The following is a 17,193-nucleotide window of genomic DNA, read 5'->3' on the forward strand; positions in this document are numbered from 1 at the left end:
AAACAGACTTCACCGCTCACACAAACTGCACCCTTCACACCCACATAGTGCACCCCTCATACACTGCGTGTAACACATAGGACTGATAGGTAACGTTTACCGGACCTTAGAATGGCCAAAAGAATAGTCAGGAATAGTCGAGGTAACGGGATACAGAAAGAGACACATCGATAAGGAAAAGCCAGGGGTCAGGGATGCCAGAAAACAGGGAAGTCAAAAACAATGCCAAAGTCAAAAAAACAGAATTACCAGAATCAATAATGCGCTCTCGGACAACCACAAGGGAAACCACGACAGGGCACTGAGCAGGATGAGAACTGGGCCTAAATACCCCTCCTCTGGATCTACGAAGAAGTAAGTAGAAGTATAGATCAGGGTGTTGCAGTGGATGTGATCTATTTGGATTTTGCCAAGGCATTTGATACAGTTCCACACAAAAGATTAGTGTTCAAACTCAAGGAAATCGGTCTCGATGAAAATGCTTGTTCTTGGGTAGAACATTGGCTTAAAAACAGAATACAAAGAGTTGTCGTTAATGGTAAATTTTCAAGCTGGACAGAGGTGGCAAGTGGTGTCCCTCAGGGGTCTGTTCTGGGACCCCTTCTATTTAACATTTTTATAAATGATCTTGAAGACAGCATTGAAAGTCATGTTTCAGTGTTTGCAGATGACACAAAACTTTGTAAAATAATACAATGTGAGCAAGATATTACTTTGCTGCAGAAGGATTTAGATAGACTGGAGGACTGGGCACTCAAATGGCAGATGAAATTTAATGTTGAAAAATGCAAAGTTATGCACTTCGGCGTAAAGAATACACAAGCAACGTATACCCTTAATGGAAGCGAATTAGGGATAACAACACACGAAAAGGACTTGGGAATTGTTATAGACAACAAACTATGCAACAATGTGCAATGTCAATCAGCAGTGGCCAAGGCCAGTAAGGTATTGTCATGCATGAAAAAGGGCATTCATTCTCGGGACGAGAATATCATTTTGCCTCTCTATAAATCACTGGTAAGACCACATATTGAATATGCTGTGCAATTTTGGGCACCTGTTCTAAAGAAGGATATCATGGCACTAGAAAAAGTGCAGAGGCGGGCTACAAAATTAATAAAAGGAATGGAACATATCAGCTATGAAGAAAGGTTAACAAATTTAAACCTATTTAGTTTAGAAAAACGTCGCCTGAGAGGGGATATGATAACATTATACAAATATATTCGGGGCCAATACAAACCATTGTGTGGAAATCTATTCACAAACCGGACTTTACATAGGACACGAGGCCATGCGTTTAGACTGGAAGAAAGAAGATTTCGTCTAAGGCAAAGGAAAGGTTTTTTTACTGTAAGAACAATCAGGATGTGGAATTCTCTGCCTGAAGAAGTGGTTTTATCAGAGTCCATACAGATGTTCAAACAGCTACTAGATGCATACTTGCAAAGACAGAATATTCAAGGATATAATCTTTCAATGTAGGGTAATAACTGCTTGATTCAAGGATAAATCTGACTGCCATTCTGGGGTCAATAAGGAATTTTTTGTCCTAGCTTGTTGCAAAATTGTGCTTCAAACTGGGGTTTTTTTTTGTTTTTTTTTTTTTCTCTTTTGGATCAACAGCAAAAAACAGGTGTGAGGAAGGCTGAACTTGATGGACGCAAGTCTCTTTTCAGCTATCTAACTATGTAACTATGTAACTATGTAACTATGATAGACTGTAATCGGCCTTTGACCCCAGGTTCCCATTTGCATAATTGCTGATCAGCACAAACCCTCCTGTGGATTTTATTGCTGCTCCTTAGTGCTCCTCCAAGGTAAGGATCCTCTACACTAACAGAACGTGAGAAGGTAAAGACCACTGAGTGGGGGGGGGGAGAGGGGAAGGACCACTAAGGGAGGAGGGGAGGGGAAGGACCATTAAGGGGTTTGGGAGAGGGGGGAGATGGAGGACCACTAAGGGGGTGGGGGAGAGGATGACCACTGTACTAAGGGACAGAATGGGAGAACACTGTAAAGAAATAAAAAAAAAATAAAGAGCTCCCCTCTCAGCACCTATCCTACCCCTCAAACCCTCTCTTTTACACTACACACATATACAATGCATCCCTACTCACACACAGACACATCTAAACACACCTTGCATCCCTTACACACACACACACACACACAGAAACATACAATGCATTCCTTACATACAAACACACACTGCATTCCCTATACACACACACTACATCCCCTATACACACACATACTACATCCCTTACACAAATTGGTATCTCTATATACTACATTACATCCTCTACAATAACACATAACACGTACCCTACACACATAAACTCCACTGCCTGTGAGAGAACTCATGGGTGGGCCATGTAGGTGGATTTATGGGTGGGTCTTGAAGGCATACTGTAGGCCCAGACCTTGAGCTGTGTAAGGGGCCCCAAAAAATGGAGCTGCTTCCTGTTCATTAATTGTTGTGAGCACTGTTACAAACAGTCTCCAGAGAGCCTCTTCTACACCAGACCTCTGGAGCCAGACTGCAGTCTGAGCCCATCATCATCCTCTTGTCCTCCTCTGGTGGTAAGTAGGCAATCCAATATATTATTAGTGGCACTAATCTCTAAAGTTACCTCACATTAAAGGGCCACTATAGTCACCAGAAGCACTACAGAGTAATGTAGAGGTTCTGGTGTCTGTAGCCTGTGCCTGCAGGCTTTTTAATGTAAACACACTGCTTTTCAGATAAAAGACACTGTGTGCAGCACTGGCGTTGGCCCATATGGCAGAGCATATGGGCGGGGCATTGTTGTCACATGGTGTGAAGGACATATGGGGGCGGCAATTTTTTTTTTGCCTAGGGCGGCAAAAATCCTTGCATCGGCCCTGGTTGCGACAATATAATATTTTCATAAAAATTAATAAAATGAATAATCTTTATTAAAATATCAGAGGTTGACATTTTATTGGCGCTATTCCCATTTATTATTTAGAAGCAAAGAGTTACTCACTATTTTAATTCTTAGACCTAGAACACGTTATTTGAATTTAATATTTCAAATATTAATATCACAACTTTTTATCAAAATTATAATATTTATTTTTGTTAATAAGTGTAAATATACATGATAATTAGTGAACAGTTTTCAATAACATTGAATAAAATATGGCATAGTTTAGTATCACAATCACATTAAAGAAATTTCAAACTTTGTTAGAGTGATGGGATTGTTAGTCCATGACAATTTCAATCAACAGGGTTAGCATATGGAATATTTTTTACTTCATATACAATTGATTGAGACAATCAGCAAATTGTATGTCACTATTTGTTAAATTATAAAGAACCATAGGAGTATTCAACATATGGCTTATGTGCAGATATTTATGTGGTGATGACTATAAAAAAACATATTTTCATAAAAAATATAAAAAAATAATTTAATAATTTTATTATATCAAAAATGTATATATTGTCACTGTTTCCCTTATTATTAAGCAGAGAATTACCCATGATTTTCTAACCCTTATGCACCCTGCAGTGCGTTTATCAGAGGATTTATAAATTGTGACAAATAATAATAATAATAATATGTAACATGCGTGATAACAATCAGTGAATTATTAAGTATAAAATAATTATACAAAACGGCAATGGTTTTTGTACACAATACAAAAGTTCACTTAGCAACAAATGTATAAATGCAAATTTCAGTAGGATTCGATACAGAGCAATTAAACTTGGTCAGTTAGACATTCCTTCACACCAGACAGACACTGTATCTCTAAAACCAGCTTGCTAAACATTCCTTAACACAGCATCAGTTTGAAATTCCTTTACACAGAACTCTTCGCATCATCACAGCAGCACAGCAAAGAGCAATAAAACTTTTAACTGCCAGTGAGTTAACGTCTCACTATTGACTACAATTCTCATCGGCAGAATATCTTTTCTGACAATACAATATTTCTCATACCAGATCAGTTAACCATATCTTTCTCATCCAATGACCGATAATAATATTTCTAACCAAATTTTATTTTTGCAGAATTTTAACATTCCTAATTAAAGATGACTATCACTAAACCAGATAAGTCAATATCTCTGGTTAATAGCTGATATGCTATTTTTGGCAAATTACCAGTAAATATATTATTCGCTTATTCTTTATGTAGTTAAGAATTTGGAACAATATATTTCATTAGCTAACTATGATTTCATAAAAGTTGAAATCTGACAAGCCTTTTATCCAGATGTATTTATATTTTAGTAAAATGTATTAAATGAAATGAAATAAAACCAGCATAATTACCAGTTCTCTTTGAAGAATTTATTTTTCAGGCCTGAAGGTGTATTCCATAAAATGGTGAATGCAAGTATGTATGAGAATTGTGGGAAATAGGAACGTTTTCAGTTGAAGGTTGAAGAGACAAGTGTCAGGATTTTTCAAAGTTCCAGAATTAATTGGAAGAGATAGAGAAAGTTAGGTGTGTCCTCGTTCCTGCTCCAGATGTCAGATCTTAGATGTTAGATGCCCCATCCTCAGAAAGTGTCTTTCTCTCCATTGTCCTTAATTTTTAAAGGAGAATTTCTCTATATGTCACTAGTTGACAGTGACCAATAGAGTAAGGTGGGCATGTCTTCCCTACATACTATCATCTAGATTTTGGTCAGTAGATGGTGCAATTATATCACAGAAAATTATTGTCAGGGGGTCCATTTACTATTTGGTATAATGGGTTAACTGTATTTTGTGATGTGTTTGACCTCATCTTGGTTATCTTTTGGATAATCATTCTTCAAAAACCTGTCAATTGTCAAAGGCTTTTCTCAGTCTTACTGTCTGCTTTTGGACCATAAAATTAGATTTGGACACGTCTTAGCCTTGGTTTCACCATCTTAATACTATGTAACTTTGTATCATCAGCTCCTTAATATTTAAAAGTGTATTACTTACCATAGTGTTATCTGTCATCTTCCTAATCTTATGTCTGGTTTTCTTGTGTGAAACTCTGTGTAGCACTTAGTAATGTTACACGTGTGATTTATACATGTCTATTACACATATTCCACTAACGTTAGTAAATAATATGGTATTTCTTCATTGATATTATATCCATGAATATTCTAATATTATTAACTATTACTATTTATATATAGGTAAACGTAATTATAGTTAGTCATACATGGATATATGTATATGTATTTATATATGTGTTTCTGGGTTGTTTTGTTTTCCACCCCCTTTCTGCTGCAAACATCATGTATGTTTACATTAGTCGCATTCCTTTGCTAATGGCTGAATGAATAGAGCATAGTACAGAGAAGTACAAATGTGTCTGTCTTTGCAATTTGTTACAAAATGGAGTCACCTTTGTTTTAATTGTGACTTATAGTATACCTTTTTAATTTCTATCTTAACACAACAATGTCTGCCAGTGTAGATACCCTGACAATTATTATAATTTAGAGACAGATTTTTCAGAATCTTAAGGAACACAATTTTAGTTTTACTCTTAGTAGATTTACAATGTGTGGATTGTTTGTCTATTGTAGACAATAGCTGGACATAGATTGTAAATTACTCAAGTGATCTGTACACAAAGTTCTATGGACAATGTTTTATCAGCAAGCCACACAATTTTAACCAGCTCAGTGATGACAAGTCAGTTTAAGCATTTAACTTACACATGATTTTAACTAGCTCACTGCTGTTTCACAGAGTAATTAATTATGATTAATTAATCCATCTAGTAACTAAATTCTTTCAGGTTTAGTTAAAACAATTCTTATCTGATAAATAGGTTCCTAGATTTGCTATTTGATAAATATTAATGTGGGTTACTCTTGATATTCTATCTTTATTTCATGATATCAATTTGTCTCCCAGTCTGCGGTTTGAGATACAAATTTTTAATCATGAGCTATCATAAAATCCAATCTGGAGGATTCAGATTAGCTCTTACCCAGAAAAATACTAACTTTTAGTTATGTAATTTTATAATTGATGCAATTGCCTTATATTTACTGATAGATCTTCTGGATGTCTCTGGAGCACACTGATTCTGAAGTAGTGAATGGTAGTTAAAAGTTCTGGAGTTGGAAGTTTCCAAGAATATAGTATAGATAGAAATTCTAAGAACTTTTCCCTGGTAGAGATAGGTTAGATTTACAGATAAGCAAATAGTAAGAAGCAGTTCTACAGGTGTTATAGTCAAGATTGTTTCAAGATGTCTGCTAGATTATCAGATGTATATAACAGTGACTTTCACACAAAGTGTTTTAGTGTTGAAATAAAATATACTATACACTTCCCTTAGGATATAGACCCTATATGAATGGTTGAGCATTGGATCGCTATGGTAACATGAAGCTGGAACGCAAATACTTCTATTTATAAACCGGTAGTCCTATACCAGCTAAATGGAACGCAAGCGTGGAACGCATGCGTAGAACGTTAGAAAAGGTCACGAACCCGGAAATATCTATGCGATAAAACGGAGTACGAAAGACCAACTGAAAATTATTTTCAATCAAGAAGGAAGATATATAAGAACTAAAAGGGGGGGAGGGAGTATTTATATGTATTCTGATTTTGTAACTGCTGTATTGTCCCTGAGGAAGACCCTAGATGGGATGAAACGCGTAGGACGTTTTTATACTTTTATGTGATTAAATAAATAAATTTTTATACTGCACATGCAAATTGCTTACTAATTGGACCTTTCACTATTTCATTACACCACTTGGAGAAAGAAACCCTTCCAATTCCTGGGCTGAATTGCATCTACACCTATTTTGAAGGCAATTATACATTTTACCTTTGTGAGTGGCCATTTGTCATATATCTTAACATTGCAAAGCAACAGTCTTGCACTATGCTATGTTATTTCTTCCCTATATAGGATTCAGCCAATTAATATATATATATATATATATATATATATATAGATTATCAGATGTCAAGGATTTCAAGAGATCGTCCTCCTTTTTTTTCTTTTCTCCCTCCTTTTTTTTGATATATGTTGTTAAATGTCATTCCTTATCTGTTAACCTTCTGACGTGGTCCAATGGAAATCTTGGGCAAGTCTTATGTTAATATAACTAAACTTAATCATATACCTTATATCAATATGTATGTGTGTTTGCTGAACAAATACTTTTGTTTTATTAACAATACTTGTCTTATCTTTATTGACACTGATGTATTTACTCACTGTCTGGCTCTTTAAGCTAGGCTGACAAGGCCAAACTTTGAGAAAAACATCTTGTTTCTTCATTTTAAGCACTTCATGGCATATTAGCTAAATTGCATTTTTGCCATTATTGATGTATTAGTTTTATCACACAATATATAGGTATTTCCTTTTCTACACAATATCTCTGATAACAATTAAGTACTTGACTGAGGCAAGTTGGATAGGTGCAGTCGAACTACCCTTCATCATCCAGTGAATTTAAAAATAAACAGTTACTCTTGGTTAGATACAACTGCCAGTGCCATTTACTCCTGCTTTCATTTACTCGCTGACTGAGTTTTGGGTGCCTGTTACCTCCGCAGAAACAATTGGAAAAAGATGATAGGACACTGTTGTCTTCCACACTGAAGACAGTCACTTATTTTTCTAAAACAAATAAGTGAGTGTGTATGGGCAGTTGATTATCCACTCACCCTTTCAACCCTGAGAAGAACAAAGCTGTGAGTGTCAGTGACCAACTTGAGTGTAGGGCAAAAAACAGTGCCCTATCATCAACTATTTTCATCTGCGTCTGGGGAGGTAGCAGGCAATGATGCAAAACGCAGCCAGGTGGGCAAAGCCAACAACTATAATGAAAGTCAAACTAAAAATAGGGTGAGCAGAAGCAGGAGTAATTTTATTTTTTTAAACTGGGGATTTAAAAAAAAAAAAAGTGAAAAGGAAAAAATGAGTGGGAAATTGATCACCCACCTAACCATTTAAAAAAAAAAATCTTCTTTTTCCAATTAAACTCCTTCCACACTGAATGACTGATAGATGCTACATAATGGATGTTTGGGAAACCTTTGTTCTTATCAGGATGGAAGAGGATTTTTTCCCTTCATTTTTGGGTAGATTCCATTTCTCAACTCCAAAAAAAAAAAATCCACACTTTTCATTAATACAAGGTTGCAGAAGCTACAGATATAAATAATAATTCTAAAATAAAATTATCTTGCTTCCTAATTTTTGTTTGCCCAGATATATAAAAATAATCTTATATTGTGGCTAATTGTAATTGGCATTGCAAAAATGCCTGATATTGCATAGCTATAAGGCAATATTGCAGCAATTATTTGCACTGCACAAGTCTAATACATATCTTAACAGTAAATAACTCACATTTTTTGTTGTGAAATATGCATATAGTACTAATTAGTTTACACTTGCTTCTGATTGCAAACTAATGAAAGAATAAATCTTACTATGAAGCCTTCAAATTTGTAGCTCTGTCTCCTTAGAACAATTTGATGATTAAATAATCTATTAAGTTCATATCATTATTAAAACATTTAAAACAATTAGTATTCAATAGATTACACGTAAGTGGCTTATACATTATATTATCATCGATAAGCATCTCCCACTGGACTGAAAACTATTCACATTTTGTCCTAGATTTTTAATCTGACTTTTAAGGAATACAGCATTAACCTTATTACAATATATTAATATTTTATTAGGCAATGAGTAAATGCCACTTAACAAATTAGAATACAAAATGAAATTCTGAATGTTAATAAAATATAACAATAAATAATGAAGCAAAAAAAGGATGCTAAAATATTTCAGAACGCAAATCAATCAGCTCAGGCCAAAACAGAACAAATTTGACAGTAAACCAATGCAGATAAAAGCATAATAACTGACCTCAGTTCCCAATTGATTTATCTATCTTACAACTGGAGGTTTTGACTGAACATAGAATGCTAATGCATCACTAGAAAACAATGACAGATTTTTATTTGCAAATCGCCTCTCTATGAAAAATACTTTGCCTTAATCTGCATTAAAACTGTGGCATTGAAACTCTGCAGTTTGTAGCATAAACGTTTTTAAATCATTCTATGTTTTTAAAATATAATAATATATTAATTAGGCTAGGAGATTCATTTCATTATGAACTGCAACTCGGGTGATCATAGAAATATCTGAACTCCAAGCCAAAATGTAGCCAATTCATGAACCAAACAAATTGCACAATAGAATGTGACAGCAGATAAGAACCATTCGGCCCCCTCTAGTCTGCCCAATTTTCTAAATACTTTTATTAGAGTTAGGATAGCCTTATGCCTATCCCACACATGCTTAAACTCCTTTACTGTGTTAACCTCTACCACTTCAGCAGGAAGGCTATTCCATGCATCCATTACCCTCTCAGTAAAGTAATACTCCCTGATATTATTTTTAAACCTTTGCCCCTCTAATTTAAGACTATGTCCTCTTGTTGTGGTAGTTTTTCTTCTTTTTAATATAGTCTTCTCCTTTACTGTGTTAATTCCCTTTATGTATTTAAATGTTTCTATCATATCCCCCCTGTCTTGTCTTAAGTTCCTTTAAGCTTTCCTTGTAAGTTTTATCCTGCAATCCATTAACAAGTTTAGTAGCCCTTCTCTGAACTCTCTCTAAAGTATCAATATCCTTCTGGAGATACAGTCTCCAGTACTGCGTACAATACTCCAAGTGAGGTCTCACCAGTGTTCTGTACAATGGCATGAGCACTTCCTTCTTTCAACTGCTAATACCTCTTCCTATATAACCAAGCATTCTGCTAGCATTTCCTGCTGCTCTATTACATTGTCTGCTTACCTTTAAATCATTTGCCACTTGGCTTATCCCTCCTGGAACATCAACCTTGTTACATATCTTAGTATCATCAGCAAAAAGACATACCTTACCATCAAGACCTTCTGCAATATAACTAATAAAAATATTAAAGAGAATGGGTCCAAGTACAGAGCCCTGAGGTACCCCACTGGTGGCAAGCCCATGCTTTGAATATACTCTATTGACTACAACCCTCTGTTGCCTGTTACTCAGCCACTGCCTTACCCATTCAACAATATTGGAATCCAAAATTATAGTTTATTGATAAGCCTTCTATGTGCAACAGTGTCAAAAGCCTTACTGAAATCTAGGTAAAGACTGGATATTTGTAAAAAGCTATTTGCAGATATACACTCATCTCAAAAAATAAGAGAGTCAAGATGAATACAAAAGCTATTAAGCTGAAAATTAACTCAAAACATGTATAGGCTTTATTCAGAATGGCAAAAATAAGGGGATCCTTAAGGAGTAATTTGGTTCAATTTGTTAAATTTCTATTACAAATGTTCACTCTAGTATGTGAACATTATTGAAGGCTAACTAATAGAAATCTTAGGTTATAGAAGTGAACCTACATAGACATATTAAATGCTTATGTTTTGATATAGTATTGCTATTAACAATTCATCCTAAGATAATAGATTCTATTACACTGAACGATAATGCAGCATAGATGTAAGAGAAAGCCTCTCTCCCTGTTAAACTAGCTAGACAGTCAGAGTTTGAAAGAGAAAAAGAAAGAGTTCCGTGCTAATTAAAATGTGCAGTGCTTAAGTGTGCATGGTATAATACACCAATGTGATAGTGTGTGCCCTGTGAAGTGAGAGAAGTTGCCCGGCGCGCGTTTCGGTGCACAACGTCTTTTTCTCATTAAACTTAATATCTCTATACTGAAATCTAGGTAAGCAATGTCTACTGCACCACCCTGATCTATTATTTTAGTTACCCAATCAAAAAAATCAATAAGATTTGTTTGGCATGATCTCCCTGAAGTAAACCCATGTTATTTCTGATCTTAAAAAATCCATGTGATTTTAGATGTTCAACAATCCTATCCTTTAACATGGTTTCCATTACTTTCCCCACTACTAAAGTAAGGCTTACTGGCCTACCTTTGCCTGACTCCTCTCTACTACCTTTCTTGTGAATGGGCACAACATTCGCTAACTTCCAATCTACTACTCCTGTTAACAATGATTGGTTAAATAAATCTGTTAGTACACCACTAAGCTATTTTAATAATAATAATAATAATAATAATTTTAATAACTGTGGGTGTATTCCATCAGGTCCCACTTACTTGTTTGTCTTTACTTTTGACAGTTGAAATAGAACCTCTTCCTCTGTAAACTCACACGTAACAAATGACTCATTTGTCCTTTTTCCTAACTGAGGCCCCTTTCCTTCATTTTCATCTGTAAATACTGAACAAAAATATTAATTGAGGCAGTCAGATAGACCTTTATCCTCTTCTACATACCTTCATTCTTTTGTTTTTAATGTAATTTAACTAATCCTTGTTTTACTTTCCTTTTCTCATTTATGTATATCAAAAATGTTTTGTCCCGTTTTTTTTACTGACTGTGCTATTTTCTCTTCTGTGTGTGATTTGGAAGCTCTTATAACTTGCTTAGCCTCTTTCTGTCTAATCTTATAGATCTGTCTATCTTCCTCACTCTTGTTTTTTTTATAATTACTAAATGCTAACTTTTTGTTTTTTACTATTTTGGCCACATCTGCGGAGAACCACAGTGGTTTCTTGAATTTTTTGCTTTTACTGACAAGCCTAATGCAATTTTCTGTTGCCTTCAGCAGCGCAACTTTTAAATAATCCCATTTCTATTGGACTCCATTTAAATTGCTCCTGTCTGATAATGACTCCTTTAAACATATTCTAATTTTAGAAAAGTCTGTTTTTCTAAAGTCTAAAACTTTTGTTTTTTTTGTTGTGTGACTGAGTCACTGTTCTTATGTTAAACCACACTGACTGATGATCACTGGATCCTAAACTTTCACCTACAGTAATATCTGATACCAAATCTCCATTTGTTGACACTAAATCTAGTATGGCCTCCTTACGAGTTGGCTCCTCAAGATACTGTTTTAGAGACAATCCCAGTAGGGAGTTTAGAATAGGTGTGCGCCTGGCACAAGCAATGTATGTACGGATAATTCGTGATTCAGAATTCTTCCTGTGGCGCAAAAAAAGGAAGCAATTGATGGGGAAAAAAGATAATTCTGGTTAGGGGACGGCCACTTAAATGTTGATTTTATTCACAGAACAAGTATGAAGAACACAATAGAGGAAAATAAAATAAACACTGTACAATATATAAATATAGATTTTTCACTGCTCCTCTTTTTCCCTCTATCGGATACCATTGGTAACTATTTCTCACTTGATCTATGACCCAATTGGTGGAATAATGCACCTATTAGTCTACTGCAAAATATAAACATGATATTTATATTTTTGACTAAATCATTGTATTGAATGGATGATATTCAGATGAGCTGGACCAACAAATGAACAAGTGTTGGAGGTCCGAACAAAATTGCATTTGAAAAAAAAAAAAAAAGGTTCAGCCAAACCTAATTATTTACACAAATCTAGTTGCCTGTTATCACATTGTCTTTAGATTGTAGTGGCCTTAAAGTAGATTGCACATACTATGTTCTGCAGTGGAAATTCAGCAGGAAATCAGGGAAGTCTGAAAGTAGCCTATGACAATTGGGTAGAAATATGAGGAGAATTCATCCAAATTATGTATTTCTGAAACTCCTTATGGATGATTCAAGAAGCAAACTAAACAGGGAATTGAGGAGCCATTTCATTTAATTTGTGATTCATATGTGGTGGCTGGCCAACACTTTCTAACTAGCCACGACATTAAAATGTTAAAGCCTTCTTATTGCTCCAACCCACTATGCTGTGGGTGGGAGTTTGTCTACAACATAGTGAGCAGCCCATAGACAATGGATGGGGGCTTACAATTCAATAATGAGGTTAGATAAATAATGGAAGAAAAAGGAAGACATCAGAAGGCAAGCATGCATTTTTTACAGGTATTAGGTAATAGGTAGTAGGAAAAACATATTTATCCATTTTGCCACTTTTTGATTTGTGGACAAATTCATTAAATAAAAATAATGTCCATCACTATTAACATTACTGGAATTTACTCATGCAAATAATTTATCTCACATTAAGAAATTACTTGTTTTACCTTTTACTGCATTAGCTTTTGCACCATACCAACAATTTATTATTACCTCAAGAATTAGGGTTTTGTTTTTTTATTGTCTGAATACCTCTGATCTTGAACTGTTGACAAGTTCCCTTTACCTCATCTAATTTATTTTTACAGCCATCCATGAATAGCCTTAGTGCTCTTTGTCGCTACTTTTTGCCTTCTGTGTCACCATTTCTAGAACATAATCTTCTTATGGTCTCTGACTCTCTGCTTTTGGTCTCCCCCACTTGCTTCCTGATACATCCACCAGTATCCCCTCATTTTAATTTGCCTCCTTTGTTGTTTGGTGTTTATATCCAGGGCTTAACAACACTTCCTCTATCCAGAGGCGGCTCTAGACTTTATGAGGCCTTAGGCGAAACTTAAACATGAGGCCCCACTAACAAAAAAGTGTCACATATACACATTGATGCACAGTTTATCTGTGTATGTGCCTGAGAGTGTGTCTGACAGAGAGTATCCGTGTGTGTGTGTGTGAATGTATGTCTCTGTGAGCATGTTTGCGTTTTTGTCTGAGACCCATGTGTATGGGGTAGCTGCTTGAAGTGTGTTGTGTGTAATTGGGGGTGATGGTGAGAGGTGGGTGATGGTGTTGGGGGTGATGGTGAGAGAGAGAGAGGGGGTAATGTGAGAGTGAGAGGGGGGTTGATGTGAGAGTGAGGGGGGGGTGATGTGAGAGGGAGGGAGGGTGAAGCTGAGGGTGGTGAGGGTGATGCTGAGGGTGGTGAGGGTGGTGAAGAGGCTGAGGGTGGTGAGGGTGGTGAAGAGGCTGAGGGTGGTGGGGGGTGGTGAGGCTGAGGGTGGTGTGTGGGGGGTGAGGCTGAGAGTGGTGTGTGGGGGGTGAGGCTGAGGGTGGTGTGTGGGGTGTGAGGCTGAGGGTGGTGGGGGTGGTGAGGCTGAGGGTGGTGTGGGGGGTGAGGCTGAGGGTGGTGTTGGGGATGAGGCTAAGGGTGGTGTGGTGGGTGCTGAGACTGGTGAAGGTGGTGGTGAGGCTGAGGGTGGTGGTGAGGGGTGATGAGGCTGAGGGTGGTGTGGGGGGGTGATGGTGAGGGGGGTGAGGCTGAGGGTGGTGAGGCTGAGGGTGGTGTTGAGGCTGAGGGTGGTGTGGGGGTGATGAGGCTGAGGATGGTGTGGGGGTGATGAGCGTGGTGAGGGTGATGAGGGGGGTGATGAGGCTGAGGGTGGTGTAGGGGGGTGATGAGGGTGGTGGGGGTGGTGAGGCTGAGGGTGGTGGGGGGTTGTGAGGCTGAGGGTGGTGAGGGTGGTGGTGGTGAGGCTGAGGGTGGTGTGGGGGGGTGATGGTGAGGGGGTGAGGCTGAGGGTGGTGGTGAGGCTAAGGGTGGTGTGGGGGGGGTGATGAGGCGGAGGGTGGTGTGGGGGGGTGATGAGGTGTGAGGGTGGTGGGGGGTGATGAGGCTGAGGGTGGTGTGGGGGGGTGATGAGGGAGGTGATGAGGCTGAGGGGGGTGTGGGGGGGGTGATGAGGTTGAGGGGGGTTAGAGAAAACCTACCTTAATTTCCCTGGTGGTCCAGTGGGCTCCCTGGTGGTCCAGTGGCCATTGCTTCCGGTCTGCAGCTCCATGTAATCTCGTGAGACCATCGGAGCGTTGCCGTGGTAACCCGCGGCAATGCTCTGATTGGCCAGTTCGCGTGAGACACATGGTCTGCAGCTTTGCTCACTGCGGAGCTGCAGACCGGTGTCTGCGGTGGCTGGCCTGGCAACCAGGAGGGGCCTTGCACCCGGCGGCATACCGGGCAAGCCACCGGGCCCCCTCCTGGTGTCAGGTCCTCGGTCACTGACCGAGGACCTGACACAGTCTGCCCACAGGCGGTTTAGGCAGCCGCGAGGCCCCAGCCAGCGCGAGGCCTTAGGCGGCCGTCTAAACCGCCTAATTAGAGAGCCGCCTCTGCCTCTATCCAATATCAATGATCAGACCATGCGTATAACATTATTGTGTGCATACTATTTTCTAAGTTATTCTATTAAACATGTTGCTGATTTCAGTTAAGTTTATTGAATATAATTATAAACAATCACATCCTGTTGCATAGTTGTCCTGACACACATTTGCCTCAAAAGATACAGATAGCCCTAAGCCCTTTAAGGTTTTTTTATTGTACAGTTCTTATGATGAAGTTGATTCAACACATCTTTATGTTTCTTTATATATATATATATATATATATATTCTTGTTTCACCTATAACACCTTTTTTTTATCGATTATACACTAGTCAGCAATCCTTTGCACACTATGGTATCCATCTGGTTAAAAATATGAACTTAATATGACTCAAAAGAATTTATGCAATGCATTATAGAATACTCAATGCTACAATAATTGTATTATGCTTTGTTTTAGAAAAATATAGCGCTCTGTACTTGTGTGTATCGAAACTTGCCTGACACCAAAATGAGTCTGAAATGCACAACAAGCTCTAACAATATCCATTAGGAAAAGATACATTTTGACATTACACACAAGCAAGACAGAACAGTTAAGATAGAAATTGTTTGTTGAGTTTCTCTTTATATTACTTGAAATGCTCCCTTAATACCTTGGGAATTTCTGAATGTTTTATTTATGTTCATCTTACTTTCAGGCACAATGCTCTGAATGATTGTGAAGGAACAGCTCAAGAGAAAATAATCATCACAATGAGAAAAAAAAACTATTACAAGAAATGAAGTGAACCATAACTGCAGACCAAATAAGTGCTAAAAATAAACTAGGCTTGCAAGCAGATTTTTGGCTTGAATTGATTGATTTTTAGTTACTGCGTGCTTTCAGAATAAATTTACTAGAATTAATGCTAACATTAACTACATTCCAACAACTTGCAAAAATATATTGTTTTTATACCTACCATTAATCAAGATATGGTGGGATTGTTGGTGCTTATTTACTTTGTTTCCTTGTGAAACTTGTTATGACAAATGTGCCTATGCCATGAGGCCCTGGAGGAGCCTGCTAGCTAGCCTCCTGCCAAAGACCCTTTTTTGGGAGTTAAACCTCCCCTGCCGCCATTAGTAGCTTGCCCTGGGTGCCCCTGGTTCGGCACTTTCCCTTCATGTGAAGGGAACCGAACGCTGGCTCTCTGGCAGCCTTTCCCATGAACCAAACCCACGAATAGTTCTTAGGGGTACTTAGCTGTGATCACTATGGAACTAATTTCGGCATGAGGACTTTGTGGGTTCCCGGTCACCTCAGCGGGACTTAGCCGCGAATTTGGAGGGAAGGTACCTGAGACTAAGGGGAACAAACGTTGCCAGAGACCCAGCCAGAGCACCCCGTATTGCGGCCGCAGGAGCTCCTAAAAAATTAACCGGCCAAAGCACCAAACGCCCTGTACCTGTTTTGGGCATAGGACCACATGTGCAGCCGGTCAGAACTGTAACACGGTGGTGTTTTCCCTACACTGCATATATCTGAAGAACTTGGGTGCTCAGATCAGCACTATTTAGGGATGTATTTTTTGGGGGGTCATTATATATTTTTATATTTGGGTATTTTATATTTTTATGTTTGCCTCTCTGTTTCTGGGAGATAATTAGCTTACCGGTACTTAACGTAATTATCTCCAAGACACAGAGATTTATGGGAGGGACTTGCATTGTATTGTGTGGAGATCTCCTGTTTATAAGCAGGCAACTTGGCCATAATAAATGAGTTCCTTTACACCCTTCACTTAGTCTGGGCTAGTTTTTGGGTGGATCAGCTATACACTCTGCAGGAGAGCTTAATCACTTGAAGCTGTACCCAGGACCCTGTTCCAGGGCAGGAAGTGATTGAGAAACCCCAGCCGGGTTCCAGTAATAGCTAGGAAGCGAGCTTGATGGAGGTACCTAGTCAGGGTGCCATGCGGTCCGTCACATTTGTGTTTAACCCCTAAAGGACAGAAGCAATTTTACAAGTTCTAACCAAAATAAAACCTACAATTTCAGTTATATGTCTGTTCAACCATAATTCACCTCTTTCATATTAAGTGCACCCACAGTTATATAACATTTTGATTAGGATAAATAGGGCTTTAATTTCACATCAAATATTTATATGTGGAACAACATTTAATATGAATTAAAAACAA

The sequence above is a fragment of the Pelobates fuscus genome, chromosome 6, assembly GCF_036172605.1.
Source record: "Pelobates fuscus isolate aPelFus1 chromosome 6, aPelFus1.pri, whole genome shotgun sequence".
NCBI lineage: Eukaryota > Metazoa > Chordata > Amphibia > Anura > Pelobatidae > Pelobates > Pelobates fuscus.